The 17,688-nt window shown below is 42.1% G+C and overlaps 1 long non-coding RNA gene across 1 annotated transcript in view; it reads left to right on the forward strand.

Annotated features, from left to right (window-relative positions):
- The window catches only part of LOC146400817 (uncharacterized), a 77,761-nt gene extending 61,594 nt beyond the window's left edge, over positions 1–16,167 (forward strand). Inside the window, exon 4 of the long non-coding RNA XR_014812608.1 lies at positions 13,817–16,167. This is a non-coding gene — a long non-coding RNA (uncharacterized LOC146400817). The remainder of the gene's footprint in view (positions 1–13,816) is intronic.
- The last annotated feature ends 1,521 nt before the right edge of the window (positions 16,168–17,688 follow it).

The following is a 17,688-nucleotide window of genomic DNA, read 5'->3' on the forward strand; positions in this document are numbered from 1 at the left end:
TTTTTTAATTTGGTTTTCTGTCTGCTATCCTGATAGGGTGATTTCCATTATTCTGTCATCCAAGTCATTTATTTGTTCCTCTGCATTATTTATTCTACTCCTCAGTGCCTTTAACTCAGCTTAGTCTCTGCAAGTGAATTTTCTAATTTTCTTGGCTCTTCCTTATAGTTTCTAGTTCCTTTTTATTTTTAATTTTTTTAATTAAATGATTTTTATTTTTTCCATTATAGTTGCTTTACAGCGTTTTGTCAATTTTCTACTGTATAGCAAAGTGACCCAGTCACACATACATATATACATTCTTTTTTCTGTCATTATCATGCTTCATCATAAGTGACTAGGTATAGTTCCCAGTGCTGTACAGCAGGATCTCATTGCTTATCCATTTCAAAGGCAATAGTTTGCATCTATTAACCCCAGATTCCCAGTCTATCCCACTCCCCACCCTCCCTTGGCAACCACAAGTCAGTTCTCCAGGTCCATGAGTTTCTTTTCTGTAGAAAGGTTCATTTGTGATGTATATTAGTTCCAGATTGAAGTGATATCATATGGTATTTGTCTTTCTCTTTCTGACCTAACTTCACTTAGTATGGGAGTCTCTCGTTCCATCCATGTTGCTGCAGATGGCATTATTTTGTTCTTTTTTATGGCTGAGTAGTATTCCATTATGTATATATGCCACATTTTCTTAATCCATTCATCTGTTGATGGACATTTAGGTTGTTTCTATGTCTTGGCTATTGTGAATAGTGCTGCAGTGAACATGCAGGTACATGTGTCTTTTTTTCTTTCTTTCTTTCTTTTTTTTTTTTTTTTAGTCTTTTTGTCTTTTAGGGCCACACCTGCAGCATTTGGAAGTTCCCAGGCTAGGGTCTAATTGGAGCTGTAGCTGCTAGCCTACACCACAGCCACAGCAACGAGACATCTGAGCCTTGTCTGCAACCTATACCACAGCTCATGGCAATGCCAGATCCTTAACCCACTGAGCAAGACCAGGGATCGAACCCATGTCCTCACAGATGCTAGTTGGGTTCATTAACCACTGGGCCACGATGGGAACTCCACATGTATCTTTTTCAAGGAGAGTTTTGTCTGGATATATGCCCAGGAGTGGGACTGCTGGATCATATGGTAGTTCTGTATTTAGTTTTCTGAGGTACCTCCATATTGTTTTCCATAGTGGTTGTACCAATTTACATTCCCACCAACAGTGCAGGAGGGTTCCTTTTTCTCCACACACCCTCCAGCATTTGCTATTTGTGGACTTATTAATGATGGCCATTCTGACTGGTGTGAGGCAGTACCTCACTAGTTCCTTTTTAAAGTAATCAGAATTAGTATTGATAGCTGTTCTTAATTCCTTCAGTATTTTCATTACTTCCTTTTTGAACTTGGTTTCTATTAGACTGTGGAGATCTGTTTCATTGTTTGCTCCTTCAGGGGAATTCTCCTGTTCTTTTAACTGGGAATGGTTTCTGTGCTTCTTCATTTTGCTTATATTTTTCTTACTCTGAGTTTAGGGAAAACTGTCCTCCACTGTATTCTGGAGGGCTGTTTATATGCAGCAGCATCCCTGGGTACTTGTGTGGGTTTGCTGTTTTTTTGGTGTGTGGACTGCTTTTGGTTTAGATGCTTGCTGTCTCTCCTCAGTGTGGGCAGGCTGTTATCCTTTTGATAGGGGCTGTGCAGGTTCATAGCCTGTGTATGCTTCCAGGGAGGTGGGGTCAATGGCTGGCATCTACAAATGGCACCTGTTTGCAGGGCCCTGGGCAGTGGCAGTGACCCTCAGGTAGGTGGGGGTGTTACCCAGGGCCCTTGGCAATGGCAACGGTGGGGTGTGTGCATTTCCAGGGAGGTAGGGGAAATGGGCAGTGCTTGGTTGCAGGGCACTCTGTGGTGGTGACTTCTGAAGTGACTGGGGCCCCAGGTGGTGTCAATATTGGGACCCTTAGTGGTAGTGGACCATGCCCACCTCTGGAGTCTGAGATGGCTGTGGCAGTTTGTAGTTACCCCTGTAGCTGGCGCAAGAGGCCACCTGCGAGCCCCTGCATCTGCAGAGAGAGGAGTTCCTATGGCAGTCCTGCCCGCCCTTCTCTCACACTCCTGAGCAGTGGTGCCCTGCCTCTCTGGAGGGGTGGTACACTTCCTGCACTCCCTCAGCTGTGGTGCACTGCTCCCTGGCCCCCTCAGGCCATTCTCTTCAACCAACTCTAGCTTTCTGCCTGGAACTTACCTCCATAGCTGGAGTCCGGTGCCCAGCCCCTGTGCGAGTGCCTCAGGTTGTGGTGTGCTGAGCAGTGGCACAGATTGTCTGTGTAGCTCTCTTTCTGTTTTGCCCTCCTCAGACTGGTGGCTGTGCTTTTCTCCAGGTCTTTGAATCTCTTCCTCTGTCTTGGCTGATCAGTTATGTGGCCTCCCAGGGTATGGGTTCCTTTCCTCTTTCACAGCCCCTCTCATTCCTGATTCCTTTTTTTTCTTTTCTCTCTCTCTCTTCTTTACCCCCTTTGTTCTTCCCAGTTATGTGGAGGGTTTCTTGCCATTTTTGGAAGTCTGAGGTCTTATGCCAGCATTCTGTAGATGTTCTGTGTAATCATTCTAATCATTCTATCTGTGTAATCATTCTAATCATTCTATATGTAGTTTTTTTTTTTTTTTTTTTTTTTTTTTTTTTTTTGTGTATGTGTTTGTTGGAGAAGGTGAGCTCCAGGTACGTCCTACTCCTCTGCCATCTTGCTCCCGCCCCCTTTCCCCTTATGTTTTGTAGGCTGCTGTCAGGCTTGTCTAGTAAAGGCCTGGAAGCTGAGTTAGAAAGAAAAGCAGAGTAAGTTTCAGGGAATTGATAAATCAGTGTGACATGTCCCCCAAATGTAAATGAAGAGTGTATCATCTGTCTTTGGGCTGTCTTTAAGAAATGGGATAATCCAGTTGCTGTGGGTACATGAGAGTCATCTGATCAGCAGGTCTTCCATTCCACAGGGGCTCAAACTGTTTTATTTTCAAAGGGGAAATATATCTGTGTTTGCCCTCCTTTGCTTTGTAAAATTGAATTGCAGAGAATTCATGAATAATAGAAAGAACACTAAGGACTGTGAAATTAACACTGGCATGTAACAGAATTTCTAAAAGGGAAACTCTGTGGAGGAAGACCATCTCAAACCCCCCTCCTTCCAGGGAGGTTGGAAACTGGAAACCCTAGCATTGGAGGGTGAAATGAGAGGTCCAGTGTAGTCCCTGCTTTCAAGAAGGTGGTAGATTTCAAATCCTTTAGGTCAGGTAGATAGTTCTTATTTTTTGAAGATCTTCAAGGGTGGGAACTATGGGGGTTTATGGTTCCAGTAAGGACCATAGGTCCAGTTGTGATAATTGTCCATGGTAACCACTATCTTACTCTTTTTTTTTTTCCCACTGTACAGCAAGGGGGTCAGGTTATCCTTACATGTATACATTGCAATTACAGTTTTTTCCCCCACCCTTTCTTCTGTTGCAACATGAGTATCTAGACATAGTTCTCAATGCTATTGAGCAGGACCTCCTTGTAAATCTATTCTAAGTTGTGTCTGATAAGCCCAAGCTCCCGATCCCTCCCACTCCCTCCCCCTCCCATCAGGCAGCCACCAGTCTCTTCTCCAAGTCCATGATTTTCTTTTCTGAGGAGATGTTCATTTGTGCTGGATATTAGATTCCAGTTATAAGTGATATCATATGGTATTTGTCTTTGTCTTTCTGGCTCATTTCACTCAGGATGAGATTCTCTAGTTCCATCCATGTTGCTGCAAAGGGCGTTATGTCATTCTTTTTATGGCTGAGTAGTATTCCATTGTGTATATATACCACTTCTTTCCGAATCCAATCATCTGTCGATGGACATTTGGGTTGTTTCCATGTCCTGGCTATTGTGAATAGTGCTGCAATGAACATGTGGGTGCATGTGTCTCTTTTAAGTAGAGTTTTGTCCAGATAGATGCCCAAGAGTGGGATTGCGGGGTCATGTGGAAGTTCTATGTATAGATTTCTAAGGTATCTCCAAACCATTCTCCATAGTGGCTGCACCAGTTTACATTCCCACCAACAGTGCAGGAGGGTTCCCTTTTCTCCACAGCCCCTCCAGCACTTGTTATTTGTGGACTTATTAATGATGGCCATTCTGACTGGTGTGAGGTGGTATCTCATGGTAGTTTTGATTTGCATTTCTCTTATAATCAGCGATGTTGAGCATTTTTTCATGTGTTTGCTGGCCATCTGTATATCTTCTTTGGAGAACAGTCTACTCAGGTCTTTTGCCCATTTTTCCATTGATTGATTGGTTTTTTTGCTATTGAGTTGTATAAGTTGCTTATATATTCTAGAGATTAAGCCCTTGTCAGTTGCATCATTTGAAACTATTTTCTCCCATTCTGTAAGTTGTCTTTTTGTTTTCTTTTGGGTTTCCTTTGCTGTGCAAAAGCTTTTCAGTTTGATGAGGTCCCATGGGTTTATTTTTGCTCTAGTTCCTATTGCTTTGGGAGACTGACCTGAGAAAATATTCATGATGTTGATGTCAGAGAGTGTTTTGCCTATGTTTTCTTCTAGGAGTTTGATGGTGTCCTGTTGTATATTTAAGTCTTTCAGCCATTTGGAGTTTATTTTTGTGCATGGTGTGAGGGTGTGTTCTAATTTCATTGCTTTGCATGCAGCTGTCCAGGTTTCCCAGCAATGCTTGCTGAATAGACTTTCTTTTTCCCATTTTATGTTCTTGCCTCCCTTGTCAAAGATTAATTGACCATAGGTGTCAGGGTTTATTTCCGGATCCTCTATTCTGTGCCATTGGTCTGTCTGTCTGTTTTGGTACCAATACCACACTGTTTTGATGACTGTGGCTTTGTAGTATTTCTTGAAGTCTGGGAGAGTTATGCCTCCTGCTTGGTTTTTGTTTCTCAGGATTGCTTTGTCGATTCTGGGTCTTTTGTTGTTCTGTATTAATGCTTGGATTGTTTGTTCTAGTTCTGTGAAAAATGTCATGGGTAATTTGATAGGGATTGCATTGAATCTGTAGATTGCTTTGGGTAGTATGGCCATTTTTACAATATTGATTTTCCCAACCCAGGAACATGGAATATCTTTCCATTTCTTTACATCTTCTTTGATTTCTTTGATTAAAGTGTTATAGTTCTCGGCATATAGGTCCTTTACCTCCTTGGTCAGGTGTATTCCGAGGTATTTGATTTTGTGAGGTACAATTTTAAATGGTATCGTATTTTTGTATTCCTTTTCTAATGTTTCATTGCTGGTATACAGAAATGCAACTGACTTCTGAATGTTAATCTTATATCCTGCTACTTTGCTGAATTTATTCATCAGTTCAAGGAGTTTTGGGGTTGAGTCCTTAGCGTTTTCTAGGTATAGTATCATGTCATCTGCATACAGTGACAGTTTGATCTCTTCTCTTCCTATATGGATGCCTTTTATTTCTTTTGTTTGTCTAATTGCTGTGGCTAGGACTTCCAAAACTATGTTGAAGAGCAGTGGTGAGAGTGGGCATCCCTGTCTTGTTCCAGATTTGAGTGAGAAGGCTTTCAGTTTTTCCCCATTGAGGATTATATTTGCTGTGGGTTTATCATAAATGGCTTTGATTATATTCAGGAATGCTCCCTCTATACCCACTTTGGCGAGGGTCTTGATCATGAATGGATGTTGGACTTTGTCAAATGCTTTTTCTGTGTCTATTAAGATGATCATATGATTTTTGACTTTTTTTTGTTAATGTGGTGTATGATGTTGATTGATTTGCGTATGTTGAACCATCCTTGTGAATCTGGGATGAACCCTACCTGGTGATGGTGTATAATTTTTTTGATATGTTGTTGGATTCGGTTGGCTAAGATTTTGTTGAGAATTTTTGCATCTATATTCATCAATGATATTGGGCGATAATTTTCTTTTTTGGTGGTATCTCTGTCTGGTTTTGGAAGGAGGGTGATGGTGGCATCATAGAATGTCTTTGGGAGTATTCCTTCTTCTTCAACCTTTTGAAAGAGTTTAAGGAGGATGGGCACCAATTCCTCTTTATATGTTTGATAGAATTCGCCTGTGAAGCCATCTGGTCCTGGACTTTTATTTGTAGGGAGTGATTTTATGACCTCTTCAATTTCATTTCTAGTGATGGGTCTGTTCAGTTGATCTGTTTCTGCTTGATTCAGTTTTGGCAGGCTGTAAGATTCTAGAAAATTGTCCATTTCTTCCAGATTGTCAAACTTGTTGCTGTATAGTTGTTCATAGTATTCTCTTATGGTTTTTTGTATTTCTGCTGTATCTGTTGTGATTTCTCCTTTTTCATTTATAATTTTGGTTATTTGGGTTCTTTCTCTCCTCTTTTTAGTGAGTCTGGCCAGGGGTTTGTCAATTTTGTTCACCTTTTCAAAGAACCAGCTCTTGGTTTTATTAATTTTCTCTATTGTTTGCTGAGTCTCTATTTTATTGATTTCTTCTTTGATCTTTATAATTTCCTTCCTTCTGCTGACTTTAGGACTTTTTTGTTCTTCTTTTTCTAATTCATTTAGGTGGAGGGTTAAGTTGTCCATTTGGGATCTTTCTTCTTTTTTGAGAAAGGCTGGTTTTGCTATAAATTTCCCTCTGAGCACTGCTTTCGCAGCATCCCATAGGTTTTGAGAGGTTGTGTCTTCATTATCATTTGTTTCAAGGTAGTTTTTAAATTTCTTTCGTGATTTCCTCATTGACCCATTGGTTTTTTAGTAGCATGTTGTTTAGTCTCCATGTAGTAGGTTTTTTCTCTTTGCTTTTCCCATGGTTGATTTCTAATTTCATGGCATTGTGGTCAGAGGAGATACTTGAGATAATTTCTATGCTCCTAAATTTATTGAGGTTAGCTTTGTGTCCCAATATGTGGTCGAATCTTGAGAATGTTCCATGAGCATTTGAGAAGAATGTGTATTCTGATTTTTTTGGATGTAGTGTCCTGAAGATATCAATGAAGTCTAACTTTTCTATTGTTTCCTTTAGGATCTCTGTTGCTTTATTGGTTTTCTGTCTAGAGGATCTGTCCATTGATGTGAGGGGGGTATTAAGGTCTCCTACTATGATTGTATTCTCATCAATATCTCCCTTTATGTCTGTTAATATTTGTTGTTTGTATCTGGGTGCTCCTATATTTGGGGCATATATGTTGATGATAGTAACATCCTCCCCTTGGATGGCTCCCTTAATCATTAAGTAGTGTCCTTCTTTGTCTTTCTTTATGTCTTTTGTTTTAAAGTCTATTTTGTCTGATATGAGCGTTGCGACTCCTGCTTTTCTGTCTTGTCTATTGGCATGAAATACTTTTCCCCACCCTTTCACTTTCAATCTATATGTATCTTTTGTCCTAAGGTGAGTTTCTTGTAGGCAGCAGATTGAAGGTTTTTGCCTTTTTATCCACTCAGCCACTCTGTGCCTTTTGATTGGGACATTCAGTCCATTGACATTTAAGGTGATAATTGATAGATGATTATTTATTGCCATTTGAACCTCGTGTTCCAGTTGATTCTATGGTTCTCCAGTCTTCCTTTTTTTTTTTTTTTTTTTGGTTTGATGGTCTCCTGTTATTATCTGCTTGAGTGTATTTTTTTTTCATTTTTTGCAAATGCAATATTTGGTTTTGGCTTGTGGTTGCCCTGTTTTTTAAGTATGCTAACCCCTTCCCATAATTGTGTGTTTTAGCCTGATGGTCCTGTAAGTTCAAACACTTCATTAGTATATTAAAATTAAGAAGAGAGACATACATACAAACAAAAAGGGTTATTTACTTCCTAACATCCCTTGCCCACATTTTATGGTTTTGATGACACTTTTTTATTTTTTTCTTTTTAATTTTATTTTGTTTGAAGCATGTTCATGATTAAATCTGTATGCTGGCTTATTTGAGTGACTGCTCTCTGGTTGCAGTTTCCTCAGTCCTAGTTCTTCCTCTTCTTCTTTTTTTTCTTTTCTTTTCTTTTTTCTTCCCTTCCCTTCTTTTCTTTTTGGTTTAGAGAAGCCCTTTCAGTATTTCCTTTAACCTGGGTTTTGTGCTGCTGTATTCTTTAAGTTTTTGTTTGTTGGGAAAAATTTTTATTTCCCCTTCTATTTTAAATGATATTCTTGCTGGATAGAGTATTCTAGGTTGCATATTTTTTCCTTTGAGCACTTTAAATATCTCTTGCCATTCCCTCCTGGCCTGTAGTGTTTCTGTAGAGAAATCAGCTGATATTCTTCTGGGGGTTCCCTTGTAGGTAACATTCTGTTTTTCTCTTGCTGCCTTTAGGATCCTCTCTTTATCACTAACTTTTGCCATTTTTATTATGATGTGTCTTGGTGTGGGTCTGTTTGGGTTCAGTTTGTTTGGGGTCCTCTGTGCTTCCTGTATCTTGAACCCAGTATCCTTTAGATTTGGGAAGTTTCCAGCAATAATTTCTTCAAATATATTTTCCATCCCCTTATCTTTTTCTACTCCTTCTGGAATTCCTATTATGTGTAGATTGGCCCGCTTTATATTATCCCATAGGTCTCTCATATTGCTTTCCAGTTTTTTGATTCGGTTTTCTGTCTGTTGACCGGATTGAGTGATTTCCATTATTCTATCTTCCATATCACTGATTCGTTCTTCTGCATTATTCATTCTGGTTTTTACTGCCCCTAGTTCAGTTTGCATCTCTGCAAATGAATGTTCTAGTTTTTCTTGGCTCCGCCTTATATTTTCTAGTTCCTTTCTGAAGGAGTCTGCATTACTGTTCATATCTTCTCTTAATTCCTTCAGTATTTTCACTATTTCTCTTTTGAACTCCAGGTCTGTCTGACTGCAGAGATCTATTTCATTGTTGACTGTTTTAGGTGAGTTCTCCTGTTGGTTTGACTGGGGGTGGTTTCTCAGCTTCTTCATCTTGCTTGTTGTTTTCTTTCTCCTGAGGGAGTTGTACTCTCCGTGATCGGGCAGTGTTTGCCTTGTCACTGCCGTGGAATATTTCCTGAGGGCTGGAGTTGTTGGTCAGTCTTTTTTGAGGCAGTGTGGCTTTTCTGGAGTGATGATGGGGCTAACAGTGTTTCTTTGAAGCAAAGGAGGACTTCCTGAGGGCAGACAGGACTGGGAGGTCCACACCACGATGGTAGCAGATTTCACTTGGTCATGCAGAGCTTGCTCTGGTGTTTTTAGGCTGTGGGGTTCTTGCAGGTGGTTGGCGGTGTTGGGCAGCTTTTCCTCAGGAGTGCAGCACCCCCTGGGGGCTGGAGCAGCTATCTGGGTCACTGAGAACCTAAGAGGCTCTTCCCTAGGGCAGCCCAACTCAGAAGGACGGCCTGAGAATGTAGGCAGATCTTTTCACAGTCTGGCCAAGCTTGTTGCAGCTTTTCTGGGCTGCAGGGGCTCTTCCAGGGGGCTGGTGGTGCTGAGCAGCTATTCCGCGGGAGTGGGGCACCCTCTTGGGGCTTGGGCAGGTAGCAGGGCCGCTGGAAACCCAAGAGGCTCCTCCCCAGGGCAGCCCGACTCAGAAAGACCGTCTGAGATCTTTTCCTGACTCGGCCAGGCTTGTTGCAGCTTTTCTGGGCTGCAGGGGGTCCTGCTTGGAGCTGGCAGTCCTATGCAGCTGGTCCACTAGGTCTCGGCCCCCCCTCGGGGCTTGGGCGGGTAGCAGGGCTGCTGGAAATCCAAGAGGCTCCATCCCGGGGCAGCCCAACTCAGAAAAACCGTCCGAGAATTAGGCAGATCTATTCACGGCCTGGCTAGGCTTGTTCTAGCTTTTCTGGGCTGCAGGCCTTTTCTAGGGGGCTGGTGGTGTTTGGTGCTGCTCTGCGGAAGTGTAGCCCCTCCAAAGGGCAAGCAGGCCTGTGCAGGGACAGCCCCTGCGGTGGTAGGCTTCAGGCAATTGTTGAGGCCAGCTCTCCTGGATGGCAGGCAGCCCCAGGTCTGGTGAGAGCGTAGGGGGTGGCAGGGGTGGGGGGAGGGGATGCACTGGGAAGCACAGCTTTCTGCTAGCTAGCCGGCCTGTAAGCTTGCTGTGGCGTGGGGGGTATTCTATGGGGACCCACCCCTTCTTCTCTCCCCTCCCCAGCACGGGCGCAGACCAGGCTCTTCTCCCAGGTTCCCTCTGATGCGGCTTTCCACTTCCCCGCCCCTAGAGTATTGCTCCCTTCCTCTGCGACAGCTTTGTTTTCTAGTCTCCCAGGCAGTCTCTGCCCCGTCAAATGGTTTCTAGACCTCCCAAGCAGTTTCCGCTCCGCCCCACCCCCCCAGCCCGTTCTCGGGGTCTAACCTCTGGAGCCGAGATCTCGGTGCCCAGCCCCCATCCAGGCGTCCCCTGTCCCTTTCCCGGGGACTAACCTCTGGATCGGAGGTCTTGGTGCCCAGCCCCCACCCAGGCGTCGCCCGGCCCTTTCCCAGGGACTAACCTCTGCAGCCGAGGTCTCGGTGTCCAGCCCCCACCCAGGCGTCGCCCGGCCCTTTCTCGGGGATTAACCTTCGGAGGAGAGGTCTTGGTGCCCAGCCCCCACCCAAGCGTCCCCCGGCCCTTTCTCGGGGACTAACCTCTGGAGCCGAGGATTCGGTGCCCAGCCCCCACCCAGGCGTCTCAATTTTTGGTGACTGTGCCCGTAGTTCAGATGGTCCGTTGGGTTCTTGATCGGCTTTTCCGTACTCCAACTTTACTGCTACACTCTTCTCTGCATCTGGAGATTCCTCCGGTTCGTTTGATCTTTCCCCCGGTAGGTGACTTTCCAGGGTGCGGAATCCCTTTCTCCTCCGCAGTTCCCTCTCGGGAGTGCCAGTCCCGCTCAGATTCACCTTCTCTCACTCTCCTCTTTTCTCCCGTTCTGCCCAATAATGTCACGAACTTCTTGCCGTTATTGGAGTTTAGGTTCCTCTGCCAGTGATTGGTTGCTGTTCTGTGTGAGTCATTTATTCTGTAGATGTGCTTTTTTTGTTGTGTTTGTGGGAGAGGGCGAGCGTGTCCCCCTACTCCTCCGCCATCTTGTCCTCTCTCTAGATTATTTTAAAGCACACTTCAGCAGTTTCTCAGATGATCCTTCTGAAACTACCTGTCTAAGTGCCAGACAGAGTCAACACCAGGGCCCCCTTCACAGCAGTCACAGGGTCCTATGCCTATTTAATCCTCTGTTGTTACCATATTGAAATCCTTCCTGATTTGCGAAAAGGGAGCCCCCATTTTCATACTGCCCTGGCCCATGGAGTCTATTCCCAGCACTGCTTATGGTGGCCCTGGACTGGGGTCTACAAACCACAGGATAACAGACAATGAAGCAGGAAAGCCCAAGGAGAGCTCTGAGAGAGTTAGGATACTTTTATTCCACCAGATTTGACGTAAATATATATTTTTAAACACCTTATGATACCTGTGTAGAGTAAGTCATTATCGAACCGTAAAAAAAGTCTCCCATTCTTACCAAGAATTAGTATATTCTGCAGCTACTCCTGCTTTATTATTGACAGAAAGTGTCTACTGATGACTATAAAAATGGATGTGAAAGATGCCAGATTTTGTATCGATCTAAGACTTCCTCACACTCTAGGAAAATGCTTTTCACTATAAATAACTGATTGGGTACGGCAAAAACACAGGCAACTAGGCATGATGCTGTAGACTCCAGAAGTCACTACCTGGCTCTATAGTTTCTCTCTGTGTCTTACTAGTTATAGGATCTTGGGTGAGTCACTTCATTTTTCTGTGCCTTGGTTTTTCCTTCTATAAAATGAAGCACACCCAACCATCTGACCTTGCCTCTAAGACCCCCCCCACACACTTTCTGGCCCCTCAGGAAGAGGTCTCTGTACCCCATGACTGGATGACCTCTTGCTGATCCTGCTATCAAACTCTCCTCCTCCCACTGACCCACATAATCCACCCCACTTTTTATTATCTTAGATAAAGAGTCACAGTACTTCAAAAAAGGGAGACTGCGTACACTAGGGGTTAATCGTACACCCTCTGGAGCCAGAGTGCAGAGGCTGAGTCTTGGTGCCAAGGATTACTAGCCATTTACACACAGTCAGTGCCTCAGTTTCCTCATCTGTAAAATAGGGACCTCTTTCACATGGTTGTACTGAAGATAAATGAGTGCCGTGATAGTCATTTGTTGTCATTTTTATTCTCTGTGTAATAAGAAATAAAACAAGATATTTTAAAATTTGGCCCTCCTAGACTACTTGAAAAGACTTTAACTTATCTTTCAGCCAAGGTTCTATTCTGTCCTTCAGACAGTCACCAACAGAATGTAGATAAAATGTAAATTTTATTATTTAAATACCTTAATTGAAACTTTGCAAAGGCTTCCATCACTTAGCATAAGTTTTGAGCTCCTTGGCACTGCATAAAATGCCCCCCATGGCCTGGCCTCATGACCACAGCCTGTCTCTCCTGACTCCAAGCCTGGATTAGACCCATGGCATCAAACTACTACAGATCCTGAAACACACCAAGATATCTGTCACTGCTCTACCCTTACCCATCCTACTTCCTTTGTTGGAATTCTTCCTGCCCCAAAACTGTGCTAGCTCCAGCTCAACACTATACCTAAGTTCAGGGATTGTCTGCTGCAGAATCCCACAACCAGCCGGGTCTCTGGTCCCCACTAACACTCTGTGCATCTTTTCATCATTATAGTATGATGTAATGACTAAGTGTTCAAACTTTGGAAATGCACCACCCAGGTTTGAATCCTGGCTCAGCAACTTATTTGGAGCATGACCCTGGGCAAGTTTCTTAAGCTACTGTGCCTCAGTTTTTTTTATCTATGAAAAGAAGATAACAAAAGTACCTACCTTATAGGGCTGTTGTAAGGAATACATGATTAAAGCCACTATATCAAGGGCTTGATGTAGTACACAGAGGAAGGTATATACTCAGTAACTGTTAATACCATACTACATTAATTTTCTATTTATGTGTGTCTGTTCCCCTGGACTATGAGCTCCTGATAGTAAGCACTATTCCTTATTCATTTTTCAAAACGCCCAATATTAAGCAAAATGTCTGGCATTGTTTTCATCCATTATCTTCTCCTCAAAACAAACAAACAAACAAAAAACAGCCACCAGGAGATCCCTGACTTCTAGCCAATGGAACGTGAGTGCATGTAATATACAGTAATACCAAACCTAGCCATAATGCATCCCAAGAAATTTTTCAGATTCTTTCTCTATTCACGTGGCCTGGGGTAAAGAACTCTTATATCCCTTAGTATGGCAGTGCCACAGGATAGAAGAGATCAGATCTCTGGATTACCCTTACAAGGTAAGCAGTTCCAGCAGGAACATTCACATTGGACTGTAGGTGAGCAAGAAACAAATCACTGTGCTAAGCTACAGAGATCTGGGGGATGAGAGTTAGCATTACATAACCTGACTAATATAGTAGGTGTTCAAATTTTGTTGAAATAAATGACTGAATGAATGATTCAAAAATTAACTGAGAAATATTTAAATAAATATGATGGAATTCAAGAGCAGGAAAGGCTAAACTAAGAAGGGAATGAGATGGCTGTGAGAGCTGAAGAAGCCTAAAAACAAGACAAAGGATAGGAAAACACAGACTGTGGAGCACCCCTACTACTTCTATGCTGCCCATATCAGAATTCACTTTGTTCTCTGGCCTTATTTTGTGAAAGAAAAATCATAAACAGAGAAGGGTCTGAGATAAAGTTTTGCTTCTGGTGGACAACTTTCTGACCCCTGGGATGACACAACATAGCACGGGGGATTTCAGGGTGAAATGATTGAGGTTCTTTACTAAGTATATATAGGTGGGCTCTCAAGAGGGAAGAAAAGGTAGCTCTAGGGTTTAATATCCTCTATTTTCAGATGCTAGTGAAGATCAGACCACCGGTACTAGACCACGACTACCTTCTGTTCTCAAGAGATCATATAACTCACCTATTTGCCGTGAGGCCTTAGAAGTGTAGAAGAAGAAAAAAAAGTTCTCCAAAAGAGGAAAAGGAAAAGACTCTCCATAGGGTCTGAGAGAATTGCTGAGGAATTCTGTGTTCATCCAGGACACTGGGGAGGAGAGGAGAGGAGAGGCGGTGAGGAGGATGCTATAGCAGGGGGCCTTGAAAGGCACTCATCCAATCCTAGGATCAGAACATCGACCGAGACCTGCCCTTTTATGCTTTCCTAAACTCTGTGTTGGTCTCCCCTCTTTTTGTATTTGTTCAAGTTGTGTACAAACTGTGGAGGTTGTCCTAAAGGAAGTTCAACTGTAGGGGTTTCTCTATATGCTGATCAAAGTTACAGGAGCAATGCTGGAACTAGACTGATAAGAAGGGTATGGTCTGAAAAGAAAAAAGAAGACAATGAAGAAAATTTACTTCTTCACCATTTTGTCATGAGCTATTTCAAAGAGTAGAGGCTACAGAATCAGTTTCAATGACATTTCAGTTCCCCTCAACAAACGCCAGGACTCTGTAGTGTGACAAGCATTATGTTAAATGCTGGGACACAGAGTTAAACGTGGAAAGTGCCTTCAAAGAGCTCATAATGCATAAAAGTAACAGAAATGCCCAACTGATTGAAAGGAAATTCAGTGTGGATGCAGTGCTAATACAGCTGGCAGTCTTCTGGGAAGTGGAAGAGTCAGGGATGTCAGAGAAATCTACAAAGGAGGGGGACATGTACACTCAGACTTTAATAATATCTTGCTGGATATCACAAACAAGGGAGGAAAGGCTACCCTAGACAGAGAGAACAGTAAAAACTAAGTCACAAATAAAAGAACTGATAGGCTCGGTTCAGGGAATATCAGTAAATCTATACCAGAGAGAATTTGGGGTGCATTAGAAGAGTGAACAGAGAAAAGGTTAAAAAAAATTAGAGACAGTCAGTAGAGAGCCTTGAATTCATACCAAAAATTTGAATTTTATTCTGAAGGTAATGGAGATCCATCACAGATTCTTAGGTAACAAGGTCACTCAAGCATCAGCTAGACATGAGGATGGATTGGAAAGGTACCAGATGAGAGGCAGGGAGCCAGGTTGATGGACTAATGGCCAAATTAGGGAATCGGTAATGAAAGAGGAGGAAAAAAGAAATATAAAAAAGATTTCATCAATAGAATTTGATGTTCTTGGTATCATAAGGGAGGAGTGATTCCTAAGCTTGAAAAACAGGGTAGCTTCTAACGTTTTACAGGGTTTTTTTTACCCCTTTCCTTATCTATTACTACGTAACCTTTGGACACCAGTTGTGATACCCACACATTAGCTTTCCTAATTATCTCTCTCTGATAGAAGGATAATCACATCTGTGTTATTTCCTATAAGAAAGGTGAATGGATACTGCATTAGGACAAAGTCTGGCAGTATCCAGACAAAGTCTATTTTCTCAAGAGTTTTATGAATCAAGGAGTTATTAAAAAAGCAAAGAAATTCAACAATGAAATCTTAGTTTGTAAAGCTCTGGGATTCATTTGAATCAATTGTTGTCATGGTTTCAAGAGTCTGAAAACAACATTTCAAGGTAACCCAAAGATCTAGATATTGCCTCAGTGTTCAGGTAGCAAGAAACAACCAAAGTACCATACCCTATTGGTGCAAATGCTTTAAATTGGTATTCAGCTTAATCGCTAATGTTGCATTACTAATTTTAACATGACACCATGCAAAAATGTGACTTTTTTTAAGGGATGGAAAAAGGCATTATTTTAATAAGTCATTAGGAAATTGCTTTTTGAAAATGAAATGAAAGTACGTGTTTCTTAATTAGGGGAATTCTGTGGAATTGATGAGATATTTGAGCATGCATGATCTGCAGCTAGCAGTCCATTTAAGCTGGACCAAGCCATTGGGAGGGCTTGCTAATGAGAAAGAGGATGATCTGATCATTGCATAAGAAAAATTATAGTGGAAGTTATAAACAGAGGGCATTGAAAGACTACTTACCTTCCAGCTACACCCACCAAAGTTTTGTTGGCCCTTCCTCTTGTGTTTAGAGAAGAAATAAAAGATGTCAAGATGGACCCTATTTTTAGGTCCAACCTTGTCTAGCAGTACTTATGGGCATGAAAAATAAAAGATTGTTAGTTGCACAACCCCAAAATATTGACATTGTATTTGGGGCTCATTTGTAAATTGGGCAAGTGTTGTTTGAGATAGGAAGCAAGAGAAAAGAAAAGAAGGTAACACGTTTGAGAATAAAAGATCTTGGAGTTCTTTCAACGGCAAGATAAAATATTTTTGTTCTGAAACTCTAATCCAGGGCAATTCATACCTAAACTTTAGAAAACATTATGTGGAGAACGTGTGTGTGTGTGTGTGTGTGTATGGGAGAGAGAGAGAGAAAGAAAGAGAGAAGAGAGAAAATATACTTTCTCCTTTATTTTCTTCAACAAAAAGTATTCATGTTACATCTCAGATTACCAGTTACAGCATTTGGAAAGTTTCAGGAATGTTCTATTTAACTATTTTGAAAGTTCCTCTTAGAAATTACTTTTTTTGTAAGGCTCCAGTTACTGACCATTCTCAGACATTTGTTTCTATATTTAATAAGCCAACATATTCCTCTAGCATTAAATTTTTCACCTGGAAATTGGTAGCCTTGCTTGAGCTCCTCAAGTCTCATTGACCCACCGTTTGCAATGATTATCACTCTTAGCAGATTTGGAAATGCTTGCACAACTGTAACATCCAAATACTTCTTCAAAATCTTTTTTTTTTAAGACCTTTGCTTTTGGCTTTGTAAAAGAACTTGGGTTTAACAAATGCGCTCCACAGTTCCCCAATTGGTCATCTGTGGACAAGATTATCTGAAGTCAAGCAGGAATAATATTCATTAACAAAATGGGATCTGATGAACAAGTCAAAGTGGAGGGAGTTTTATATATACATATAACTGTATAAATGCACATATGTAGAATAATTATGGAAACTACTCAGAAGGAATATATCTGATGACATTAATGGGAAAATACAAATGTCTCAGGGCTTTCACTCCCTTAAACTACAGAACAAATTTTACATTATCTACTTGAGTTACCAGAGAACCAGAGCTCAGTTCCATCCTATTGGGAATTAAACTATGAAATAAGATTCTTAAAAATAAAAAGAGGAGTTCCCGTCGTGGCGCAGTGGTTAACGAATCCGACTAGGAACCATGAGGTTGCCGGTTCGGTCCCTGCCCTTGCTCAGTGAGTTGACGATCCAGCGTTGCGGTGAGCTGTGGTGTGGGTTGCGGAAGCGGCTCGGATCCAGCGTTGCTGTGGCTCTGGCGTAGGCCAGTGGCTACAGCTCCGATTCGACCCCTAGCCTGGGAACCTCCATGTGCCGCGGGAGCGGCCCAAAGAAATAGCAAAAAGACAAAAAAATAAAAAAATAAAAAAATAAAAAAAAATAAAAAGAAATTAATTCTGCCTAGCCATTTTGTTAGATATTTGACATAACTTGTAGTCTCAATATATTGCACCTTTGGTCTTATATCAGAACAAAACTCATGGAATAACTGGGTTGTTCTCAGCATGAAGAACAGACACATTTTTTTTTTTTTTTTTTTTTTGTCTTTTTGTTGCTGCTATTTCTTGGGCCGCTCCCGCGGCATATGGAGGTTCCCAGGCTAGGGGTTGAATCAGAGCTGCAGCCACCGGCCTACACCAGAGCCACAGCAACGCGGGATCCGAGCCGCGTCTGCAACCTACACCACAGCTCATGGCAACGCCGGATCGTTAACCCACTGAGCAAGGGCAG

This window comes from Sus scrofa, chromosome 8 (assembly GCF_054392235.1).
Source record: "Sus scrofa isolate SSC_HxYL_T2T_F1_AM1 chromosome 8, Sscrofa_HxYL_maternal_Yorkshire_Landrace_v2.0, whole genome shotgun sequence".
NCBI classification, from domain to species: Eukaryota; Metazoa; Chordata; class Mammalia; order Artiodactyla; family Suidae; genus Sus; species Sus scrofa.